General features: G+C 46.9%; 1 long non-coding RNA gene across 1 annotated transcript; it reads right to left on the minus strand.

Annotated features, from left to right (window-relative positions):
• Positions 1-914: 914 nt before the first annotated feature.
• On the minus strand, positions 915-12586 carry LOC141571157 (uncharacterized). The gene is made up of 3 exons (XR_012495862.1): positions 11412-12586; positions 11146-11322; positions 915-4100 (listed from the first exon to the last, which is right to left on the minus strand). It is a non-coding gene; the product is annotated as an uncharacterized LOC141571157 (long non-coding RNA).
• Positions 12587-12591: the final 5 nt, after the last annotated feature.

Here is a 12591-nt window from a genome sequence, read left to right on the forward strand (position 1 = left end):
CCCATAGTAAGGCTTGGCTCATGCTGAGAGATATCACTTATCACTTCTTTAAAAGTTAATTACCACATTTCATCCATTCTAAGGCACACATTTTTATTCATCTCTGGAATCCGGGTGCACCTTGCCAGTGATAGCATCTTATAATTGACAGTATTTTTTTTTTTCTTTCTTGGTGATACACAAAATAATGGTGTCTTAGATTTGATGAAATACACTAGTTCATTTTTTATCTCAGCGCCTTCTAGAATGACTCTCAGGCACCACACTACACTGTATAGTTCATTTACATTTCTGCGTCTCTTTCCATGTGTGAGACCATAAGCACACCCAAAGCGCTCAATATGTTTGTTGAATAAATAGGTATGCATTATTCATTATTACCTGGACACCTGCACGTGTTTCTACTGTGGGGAGAGAAGGTGGCCAGGGGCTGTCGTCTCAGTGTGGCTCTTCATGAGGTTCCTCACAAGGGGAAGAGGATTACTGTTTGGGGGGGTGGGGTACTGAGGGCCAGGTGACTGTGGGGGAGGGCTAGAATCAGCCACAGAGGTCTCTATTCCCTGTGGCTGGTATAGCTTGCCGGGGGAGAGGGGCAGGGGGAAGGAGGTGTTATATAGGAATAATTTAATGCTGAATCCTTGATCAGCAAAGCAAGTTTCAATGATAACATCCCTCCTAGAGGGTAAATAGGATTTGCTTTTCAAGGATCTGATTTATGGCCTGGTGTTCAGGAGCACACTGGGCTAGGAAGCAGTACATCCTATCCCGCCAATCTTGTTCCAAGCCTCCCTCTTTGAATGACAACAGTGTCTTTTCATTTGTTTTTTCCTAATGAAATCAGTTATTCCCTCTGCTCCCCACCCCAACCAAGTTGTATATTATATTAAATAACAAAGGACACACACAGACTGGCATCTGACTTTGGTGATATTTTAATTACTCTGCCAATGTCGTAATAGTCCAGCCATTCAAATTTCATAGGTGATTTTAGTAAAACCCAGCACCTTCTATTGTTTTTCACCCACTTCTAAAGTTGGGAAATATAACATACGTTGTCAAATGCTATAGGATGATCCACTTTCTGTGATCAGTGATACTGACTTGTCCTGATATTACAGCCACCTGCACAAGTGGGCGGGAGACCCTCCGACGTTGGATGAATCTGTATCTATGTTTAAAGGATTAGTTTCGATGGAGGTTTGCTCCTGTGTTCAAAAGGGAACCTGAACAAGGTAACGATTTTACAGGATTTTCTCCAGTTTTCGGTCCGTTAGATAAAGAATTCACGATAGGTATCAGGTGTTGCTTTCCACTGGATGGTTTTCCTGGGTATTTCAAGGGCATGGAGACTGCCGGCCGGTGAGCATGATAAAGTTCAACTGCATGGCCATCTGGACTTCCTTTGGGGAGTTTCTTTGATTGATATCTTTATTTTGTCAGGATCCAGGAAAGCACTTAATTCTTTTATACAATGTTCATTATCTTTTAGCAAATTAGATGCCTCTGGGAATTCTCTAAATTCCATCTTCTCCTTTAAAAGACAGATACAATCACTCACAATGGGAAAACAACAAATAAAAAGTTTCTTGCTGACAAGAGCAGTGACCTCTGGCTAATAGGACCAGGGGTGAAAGGTAATAGAGGGGGAAAAACAGATCTATTTTTTATTTTATCTCCTTCTGTACTGTTTGAATTTTCTTCCATGAACATGTATTCCTTTTATTAAAGAAAAGAATGTTTCTTTTATCACTTTGCTGTTTTCTTATTGCCTTTGCTTTTATTATTCTCCCTCCTATATTTTCATTTTGAGAAGTTTAGCCAGAGGATGACTCAGTTCATTAAAAAAAGTCCAACAACAACAAAACAACAAAATGATTTAAAAAAAAAAAAAAAACAACTACTACATTTTGGTTTCTATTGTTTACTATTGCTTTTCCTTTTCAATTTTCTTTTTATCTGTGCTCTGATTTTTTTCCAATATTAGATTTAATCTTATAATAGAAACCAAATAAAACCCTTATGTCTAAAAAATAAACTTATGTGGAGGGAGTTAGGGACCCTTTAGAGAATCTGAGGGAGCTACAGATCTCTCTGCAGAGGAAGACACAGACGCACAGCTTCAGGGATTGTACCCCCTGACTATCTATTCAATATAATCTAGTGTGTAATGCCATTTGCATATATTATCTCACCAATTATTCTGTGATGCATTCTTATGCTCATTTTATAGAAGAGAAAATTGGGTCTTAACAAGATTGAGTGATTTGACCAAGACAGCACAGGAAAAGTGACAAACTTTGGGCTATACATGTGGACTTCAGGGCCAACTGGTCTTTCCCACCACACCACAACTTCAAGGTTAAGCGAATTACTGATTTCCTAGCTTCTCATATTGTTTTTGTTCTCTTTGTTAAAAGTGGGTACCAGATGCTTCATGTTGTTTCTTTGCCATATCTTTTGGCAAGGTCCCCTGTGGCTTCCATGTTCTTCTCTGGACATCATCTTATGCTGGTATGAGTCTGCAAGGGGGTCATTGGAGTTATTGTCACCCTGCAAGTCCTCCAGAAACAACCCGGAAGGGAGTCCTAGGCCCTGGAATCCAATCTTCTTCATTTCAGCATCCCTGGCACATGATAGCACAATCTCTCGGGACAGGGAAGGGAGGTGGGGTGCAAAAGGAGAGAAGGAGAGACGAGAACTGCATACTGTTCCCAACAGGCTGGCACTTGGTAAGCCCCTTGGCTTCAGTTTCCTCTTTTTAAAAGGGGATGATTGTTGATCGTGAGCAATTTTAATTTAAAAAGTACCGAGCATTTACCATGTGCCCGATCCTGTGCTTTGCACTTTATAACTAGAAAAGGGGCAAAGCTGGGATTCTAACCTGGGTCTGAAAACCCCCAGGGCCTTCTACCCTATTACCTGATACCCTACTTCCTACTATGGTACCCTAACCAATCCACCTGCCCTAAATGATTGGCAGAATATCAAAGGGCTGTGAAAAGAGATGCCACACCCTTCCAAATAACTTTTTTAAAAAATTGTTTCTAGCCAGAAGTCTACATTTTTAATGTTCATGAAAATGACATTATGATCAGTGAAAATTTAACGGTGTGTCTATTCTTAGGCATTTGTTTCCCAATCCATGATGATAACGTGAAACACTTTGGGCGAAATCTCACTCACTTTGAGTTCATTTTCTCCCTAACTCACTTAACCAGAGTGTTACTAGGGCTTGCTTTGATTTTAACATATCTTTGCATACATGTGTTTGGGGGATTTACCAAGACAGAGCAGGACTGCCATCTCTCATTGAGGTGATCTGATCTGCTTTCGTACTGGCCACTTTAGGCTCCCTAACAGCAAACACCCCGACTCTGTGCCTTTGTGCACGTGAAACCCTCCACTTGGAAAGTTTTCCCCTGTTTTCAGGGCCCAAATTAAATTCCATCTTCTCCGTGAAGGCTTCCCTCCGAGGAGATGACCCCTCTGTCTTCTGAACGCTCTGACCACGGAGCACATCCAACCTCACACCATCATTGTGATGCTCAGGGCTGCCTCTCCACCAGGCTGTGTCTGTCCTTTGTCTCCTTCTCAGCCCCCGCCCAGGGCCTGGCACGTAGTAGGTCCTCAGAAAGGGATCTGCTGATGCCCAAGACTCATCTTCTTCACCTTCTATCATTTCTCCTAGTCTCTGCTCAGCTCTCAGATCCTTGGGGTCAGATTCATTCTCACTCCTCAGGCCCTCCATGTTCTCTGTCCTTTTCCATTTTATTTCACTCTGCACTCGATACCACGTTTTGAATCTGTTGCTGGCATAGATTCTGGGGCTCAAAGTAGCAGCCCCTTTGTTTGCTTATGACTGTTATCTGGGCTGGGCTCAGGTGGGCAGTTCTTCTGCTGGTCTTGCTGGTGGTCACTCACATGACTGCATCCAGTTGGCCAGAGCTTGGGCTTCAGCTGAGGAGGCTGGGATATTTGGAATTCTCTATGTCTCCAGTCAGGCTTGGAACTGCTCCCTTTCCATGTGGCCTCTGCACCTGGGCTCTCCATGTGGTCTCTCCAGCAGGGTAGCCATAGTTTTTATAGGGCAGCTCAGGGCTCTGAGAAGCAAAAGCAAAACCCACGCCTTAAGATTTAGGCCCAGAACTGGCACAGTGTCACCTTCATCATGTTCTGTTGAAAAGCAAGTCACAGACCCAGCCCAGATTCAAGGGGAGAGGACATCAAAACATCACGGATACTGGGAGACACAGTTCATTGGGACAACCAGTGATACAGACCACCATGCCACACAACAGGGCTATTTGACCCTGTGTCCCTTCCCCTCCCATGTATGGAGACCCTTGAGGGCAGGGGCTGTGTCCTCAGAGCCAGTACGTTGTCCCACACGGAGTGAAGGACACAGTGGAGAGAAAAGAAGAGGAAATTCCGCAAATAGGGGCTTGGAAACCTTGGCTCTGCACCAGTATTACCATGCCGTGACCTTGGACCGGACTCTGACCCTCTGGACCTGCTTCCCCATCTATACTATGAGAGCCTGGACAAACCTTGACTATCTCTCAGCTGCAGCTGACACCCTGTGATGCCACCAGGCACGGCACTGACCACAGACCCAGGCCCCCGCCACACAGCACTCCTGCCTCATCCCTGGATGAGCCATTTCCAGGCCTCTGCTCCTTTTCATAGGTTATCCCCTCTGCCTGGCCTGTCACATTCTTTTCCCACTCATCCTTTTAGGACATACTATACATCTTTTAAACCTCATTTGCAGAGGTTGAGTTAACCACATCCTCAGTTCAAGACACATTTATCATCCATTCATTCAAATTAGCACCCTTCTCGTTTTTGTTTTTCCTTCATCCCGAATCCCCCTTCCTTCCTCAGCCTCCGACATGGTCACTCCCGCAGTGTGCCTGGTCATGTCATATCCTGTCTATCCCTGTAAAATAGCCGTTCCTGGCGATGGGTGCCCATGCCTGCTCCACCGCTGCATTTTCACCAACACCGCTCTGTAGCTAGCCATGCACAGCCCTCCTGAGGCACCTGTAGGCGAGTCGCTCTAAGGTAGGTACCTAGGACTGCTGGATCCCAGGGATGAGAATCAGCCTGACCAGGAAACTGGAACTATGGAAGTATTTTAAAGAGCTGCTTTGAATGCAGGGAACTGGTTACTCGGGGAATGAAAGGCCGAGGAGCTCCATGGGGATGGCGAGCAACAGCAATAAACGGCTACCTTCTCCAGTGGAAGGGCCAGCGCGAGGAGAGGTCACTGAATAAAGCTGGAATCATAACTGACCTGTCCAGCAAAAGCTGAGCTCCTGGAGGAGGTGCCACCTGAGGCTGAGAGGGAGGAAAAGAAATACCCTGACTTCCCCTTCCTCCAACTTCCTGTTGGTTCCTTCCAGGGGAAGTCATCTGATAAGAACCCCATGATGCAGAGCACAGCAGGTGAAGGGCAAGAAATGGACCTCAGAGCACACAAGCCTCAGGCTGGCACCTCAGCAGGCACATACCCGTCCCGAACACCTGCCAGACTGCTCTCCAGCTGGCTGTGCCTGTGTAACCTGGTGCACATGTTGCCAATACTTAGCATTATCAAACTTTCTAATTGTTGTGATTGATGGGTATAAAAATGAATCTGGCTGTTGTAATTTGCATTTCTCTCAATTACTGGTGAGGCTGAGCATCGCTTCATATACTTGTCAACCATTCAAGTCTTTGCTTTTCTGAAACTGCTTCTTCTTGATTTGCAGATTATTTCTTATAGAATCTAGCTATTAATCCCATATAAATTCATTGTCAGATTTAGATATTTCAAACATCTTCTTCCTCTCGTTAAATTTGTGACCTTCAGTAAAAAGATGACCTTCAACTTACCTGTAGGCAAATCCATTACTATTAGTATTAGCCCTAGGGCTTTTTGCATCTTACTAAGAAGTATGTCCCCACTTACTAGCTCTTGGTTTCCTGTATTTCAGTTCTATTAGCCTATAACTGTAGAGAGACAGGAAGAAACTTGGTCTTTTCTCCAGATTTCCTATGTGGCCCAATTTTCAGCTTTTGTCTCAGGGAGATGTTCTCTGCTCTGTTCCGTCGACTGAGTGTTCACCACCAAAGAAGCCTTTGTTTTCGGGGTGTTAACTTCCCAGAGAACACGCTAGACACTGTCTTCGCAAACACCAGCACAGTTGGGAATAATAAGGCCGAATATGAAGGAAAGATGCACGTAACAAAATTGGTTCCCAAACCAGGTCCTTTCAGGCAATGGCAAGAAGAGGAAGTAAATAAAAAGTTGAAAGTTGGCATTTCTCAGTTCTCACTTTCCTCAGGTGACACGTCTCAAAGAAACATGCATGTGTCAAGTTCATTTTCATTCCCATAATTTCTTTAAAGAGTTCACAAAGTGATACATTTCACGGTTGTGGAGAGACAGAAAGAGCTCTGGACTCAGATGTTAGACAGACCCTTGTCTAACATGCAGCTGAGTTGTCATTTTTCATAAGTCACCAAGTTTCTTAGAGCTACAGTTTCACCCTGTCCTGGAAAATGAGATTTATCATGTACACCTTTCCTAAGAAGCTTCAATCAGAGTGGAAATGGAAGTGCTTTTCAAATGTTCTAGATGTTTTAAAGTACCTACTTTGTGCTAGGTACCGGGTTATTTATTTTTAATTTAATTCTTACAACCACCATAGGAAGATAAATTTATTATCCCCAATTTACAGATGGGAAGACTGAGAGATTCAGAACTTCAGAGAGATTAAGTCAGTTCCCAGGCTCAAATAGCTACAATTGCTATGCCTCTGTCCTCAGCTGGACTGGAAACATGGAGCTATCTGGTGTGGGAACTTTAGGGCTTCTATTGGGTTTTTCTCAAGTTCTTTCAGACTGAAACACTAACTCCTGGGAAATGTGAAGAGCCACAGTCCCCATTTCCCTGCCCTGGGAACCGGGTTGGAAACAAACTGCAGAGGGTGCTGTCCAGAACTTCCCTCCCCACAGCTCAGGCACTGTGCCGTCCTGACAGCCCCTGGGATCCCCAGACCTGGCTGCTGAGATTTAGGGGCTCCTTGAGATAGCTATGACGTAGTTCTTATGGCTCTGAGCAAGTGGAAAAGGGATGGGAGGACGTCACCTACTCCGAGGGTGAGTGAGAGTCCCAGGAGGTGCAGCATCCCATCAAACAAGGGGACCCAGAAACAGCCAGAGCCGTGCCCCAGAAGTGGGGCTCTGTAGGGCCAGGAGATTTTCCAGCTCCTCAGCTGCCTTCTCCATTCCCAGGAGATGAAGCCATCTCCGAACCAGTCAGTGGACACAGGATCAAGGAACTTCAGGACAGAGGCTGGGTGTCCGAGGGCATGGTGGGGTGAACTGGATATGTCTTTGTCATTGCTACACTTGGTGGCTACCTGTCAGCTTAAGCTAAGGGTGCTGAAGCTGTGACTGGAGTCAGTGGTCTCACATGCCCCTGCCCATGACACTTGACAGAGACTGTTTCCCTCCAAGCCCTGTCTCACAGGAAACTCCCAGGACCCAGCCAGCAAGGAGCTGAAAGGCCGGTGCTGGTGTCTCTCAGCTCAGGTATATGTCAGCTGATGAACAAGGCATCAGGGTGTCCCTAGTAAGAATGGCGCTCCTTTCCTTTCTTAGAAGATGGTCATCAAGTCACAGAATGTCAGAGCTGGAAGGCCACGTCAAACCTGCCTGATGGTGTACGAAAATGGGCACAGAGAGGGCAAGCCAGGTTGCACAGCAAGGTAGCGGCCACCCTAGGCCTAGATTCCCAGGGGTGCTCTCTACTCAAATGATTCCCAGCAGCCCCCGTGGTGGCCGTTCTCATCACCAGGAGACCTCTGCTGGATTTGGGGGCTGCAATGAAACTGGGATATTCCTCTAGCCTTTGAAAACTCAAAGGCATAGCCCTCTTGTTTTTACCATTTCACCTTGATTCATTTGGGCTCATGTGATTTACAGAAATCCTGTTTCTCCCACAGAAACAACAAAGAAATGATGGCTTCCTGTGATGAATCCCTAGGAGGTGTAGGACTCGAGAAATGTTCTGCTTCTCATCTCACAGAGCCCAGGGGGAACCAGAGAAATCCCAAGCCTTATGTTTCCCAGGGAGCAACACTATGATGATGGGACGAATATCAAAGGAAGGTGTGATTGGTGAAGTGGAGAAACAGCGACTTCAGAGTTGGGGGACTTCAGGTGCAAGTTTCAGTGTTGTCACTGCTTTGCTGTGTGACCTTGGGCAGGCGCCATCCCATTCTCGGCTGTTTTATCACCCAGAATTTGGAGGAAAGACGTGAAGATGTTCTCCAAATGCCCTGCCAGTGTCAGCTCTGACTGGGGTCCCAGGCCTTCCCCTTGCCATCCCCGGGCACCTTTTCCAGCCTTCCCTTCGTGCTCGCAAAGTCAGGGAGGGGATGTGAGGGTGTCTCCTAGCCATGTTTTCTTTCCATTTAAACTCAGATTTACTAAGTGACCTGTCCACGTTTCTCTGGAAGTGACAGCTGGTGAATAAGGAATACCTGAGGTGCTTTGTCCAGATCTGACCAGCGAAATCAAGGGAAAGACAATCTCCAGATTGCTCTGGCTGACATTGCTGCTACAGGATGATGTGAATTCTGCTGTTTACAGAAATAAGTCCAGTGTGAGTCGAGGCTTTTTGATGTTTAAAACCAGATGGTATTTCCTGCCTTGATCAGCCTCAGAGCTTTGGTTCCCATGACAACCCCGAAGTTCCACCTACTGCAACTTCCCTGTTCTCTGAGCTTCTTCCTCTTCCACCAATGTGCCAAGGTCCCTGGAGAATAAACCCACTAACTAGCATGTGCACAGCACTTTACAGTTTACAACACACTGCAGCATTTATTCCCTCATTCACTCTATCACCACAGCCTTGCCAGATAGCATTTGCTACACCCTCCATTTTTCAAATGGAAAAACCAAAGCTTCAGAGGTGAGGTGATCTGCCCTCTTACCCTTCAGTGACGTCAACAGGACCCAACCCAGGTTTTATGGTGTGGGGTCCACTATGCCAGGATGATTATGAACGCCCTGCTCTGCAGACCATCTACTTGCTTACGATTCCTATGTGGTCAATTCCATACATGCTTTGAGTCTAAAGATCAAGCTGTGACATCTTTAGGCAGGTTACTTAACTTCTTTGCCTCACTTTCCTCATCTGTAAAATGGGTGGTGATAATGGCACTTCCAGATGCATGAGAGAATTAAATTAGTATATACGTAAAACCACAGTAAGTGCTCACTGGGTCTGAAGGAAGGATGAGAAGCCTGGGTCACTTTAACAATCCTGTGACCTTGGGCAGGCCATTTTGTTGGTTGCAGCCTGTTTCCCTCTCCGTGTAAGAGGTGACAGGATCATGGTACTCATAGGATGTTGTGACTGACGAGATGAAGGCACGGCAGGAGCCTGGACAGCACCTTTGCTCACAATGCAGCATGCACACGCATACCTTGGGGACGTTGGGGAGATGCGGATTCGGGCTCAGTAACATAGGCATGCCTGCATGTGTTACAAGTGTCCAGGGGTGCCAAAGCTGCTGGTGAAGACTACACTTTGAGTACCAAGGCTGTAGCCAGGAAAGCACCATTCAAGTGTTAATGACGATCAATCATGCAGAGTGCCATTCCCCCAGGCCTCCACTTACAAGCTGTCCAAAGCTCAAGAAGCTTGGAGAGCCCGCTGGAAATGTCAGCAGGAGCCCAATTGGAGAGATTTTCCAGGTGGGAAGTTTCTGTCAGGAGGGTTCCTTGGGCCTCCAGCTCCAGTCTGTGCATCCTGGAACCCCCACAGGGCTCTAGTGAAAGCTATGCCTGATCCTGGGGCTCTCAAGAGAGGACGTGAAACTATCATCCTGTTACATCAAAATATATGCATTGATAATGACTTCTGCAATTCTTTAAAAATAAACTTTTCAAATTAAAATAGTCAATACGACCCAGGAATGCTAAGCGATCTCTGGTCAAGCACATGCCAGCAAGTAGATCAAAACAGAGCTATTACACAGGTCTAAAGAATACAGTCTGAACCTTGTGCTTTTTTGTCCAATTCTGTCTTTGCTCTGTATTCTTCCTTATACAATTGTGGGTCATAAACTGAATTACGTGTGTGTTAAGTTCACTGCTATTCAATAAACAAGTATTTCCTGTTCATTCTTGCAATTCATTTGGTCGGGTGCATTCCTGCCTGCCCCGTGCTCACGTCCATCACCCAGCTCCTCTGACTGCTACCAGCTTAGGGTCATTATTGCAGCTGCAGGGAGTTGCACCCCGGCAGAGCACAGTGTTCCCTGCACTATAACTGGTGACAAAGAACTCATGTGGTCCTCACCCCCAAGGAGTGGGGAGAGAAAATGAGCTATTAAAATGTCTACCCAGCAGGCTGTACACCTGAAACTAATATGATATTGAACGTTAACAGTAATTGAAAAAAAAAAAAGAAAAAAGCAGCTATGCCCCATGAGCACCTACGCTATGCCAGGCATTGTGTTGAGCTCTTGCCCTGCATTATCTCAGCCAATGCTCACACTGCCCTGTGAGCTCTTCTGTTGTCATTTCCCACTGGGTCATAGCTCCGCAAAGGCAGGGACTTCGCGTGGCTCCCGGGTGCATCCCCAGCACCTATGATGGTGCTCCATCAGCATCTACTGAATGAGTGTGTGCCGTGCGGGAGACCCTGCTCGCTGCGCCATTTTTCAGGCGGGGTGGCCTGCGGGGTCTCTGCTCCCGCTCCCCACACACGAATGCAGGATATGGTGAGGCCAAAAAGGAACACCCACAGAGCCATAGGTAGGGGAGTCATACCACTATGGTCTCACTGGAGGCTGGGCCCACCGGACGCGCAACCTGCCGTCCGCCTTTCCGCCAACCGACCGACTCTCCTCCACTCTCCTCGACTCTGTTCCTCGGCTCTCCTCCGTAGCCGCAGCAGTTATACCAGCGGCCAATCGGCTAACCGGCCACAGCCCACGGCCAATCAGCCACAGCCGACGGCCATCCACTACCCGAGCCAGCACCCCTCCACATGAGGCCGAGAGCCTGTAAACTACTTTCTGGGGTTCTGTCCCCACAGTGTGTCAATGCTTGTTCCAACAAGGGGGAAACAGGTCCACTTACCTGGGGAAGCTGTCACCACCACATGGCCTCCTGAGAGCCTGCAGCCCTAGGTGGCCTGACGGACGTTCCCTCAGAGGATTCCATCTGACTCAGGCTCTTGACCACTAGCCCTCGTGAGCAGTTTGTAAAATCAGTTTGCCCTGATGCTGCCTCACCGATGAAGCCAACTGACAGAAGCTGCAACGGCATTGGTGCACAGCCTCCAGTTCCAGAACCTTCTTTATGGCTGAAGTTCTCCTCCCCACATGCACAACCTCACCACTTACAGAGCCCCTGCTCACAGGCTGGGTTCCCGGGAGCAGGCTGAGTGGAGACTAGCTGCAGCATGAGGTTCAGGCACCGGCTTCCAGGTGGACCCGCGGCAGAGAAGGGGACAAATGGGACTGGGCAGAGGGAGGCTCGTAGCAGAGGCAGGTAAGCGGGAGTCCACAGGGCTGGGGACCCGCGGAGGCAGCAACAGCTGAAGTCCGGGCAGCAGGTGTACATGCCAACACAGCAGCTCTTCTGAAAACTCACCTGCCAACTCAAAGGGAGTGCTTTTGATTGTGATGAAGTGGAGACAATTATTTTGCTAAAAGAGCTGCACGCAAGTGAAGTGCAGAAGCTCCACAGCCTGTGGAGACAGGAAATGAGAGCCAGAGAAGCAGCAAGATGGCGGAGCCCACGAAGCTTCCTGGTGCCTCAGAGAAGGTGCCCACCTTCCACAGGGGCACGCCCTCCCCCCAGAATGAGGTGGCCCCACTTCATTCGTGAAGCGTTTTCTGAGTGGGGCTCTGGCTCCAGACGCTCGATCCATCTAGACCCCTCTGAAGAAGGGGACAAAAAAGTGTGCGTTTGTGTGGGGGGGAGGGAAAGGAGAGGAAGAGGAAGACCCAGGGGTGGTTACATACCTTTCACACTGAAGGCTAGGTCATGGGCTCCCCTTTTCCTTCTTCTTTATGGTAAGATACATATAACATGAATCTTGCCATTTTAACCATTTTGAAGTGTACAATTCAGTGATAGTAAGTACTTCCACAGTGTTGTACAACCATCACCTTATCTAATTCTAGACCATTTTCATCACCCCAAAATGAAATCCTCTAAATCCCCTCCCCATTAAGCAGTGACTCCCCATTTCCCCAATCCCTGGCTTTCTGTACCTATGTATTTTCTTATTCTGTACATTTCAGAAAAGGAGAATCATATAATATGGGGTCTTCTGTGCCTGGCCCCTTTCACTTAGCATAATGTTTTCAAAACCACCCATGTTGTAGCACAGATCAGTACTTCATTATTTTTGTGGCTAAATAACGTTCCATTGTGTGGATGTACCACATCTTGTTTATCTGTTCATCCTGATGGCCATCTGAATTGTTTCCACTCTGGCTATTGTGAATAGTGTTGCTATGAATATTTCCTGCTAGTTTTTGTTTGAATACCTATTTTTAATTTTTTTTTTTTTAT

This window comes from Rhinolophus sinicus, linkage group LG04, assembly GCF_036562045.2.
Source record: "Rhinolophus sinicus isolate RSC01 linkage group LG04, ASM3656204v1, whole genome shotgun sequence".
NCBI lineage: Eukaryota > Metazoa > Chordata > Mammalia > Chiroptera > Rhinolophidae > Rhinolophus > Rhinolophus sinicus.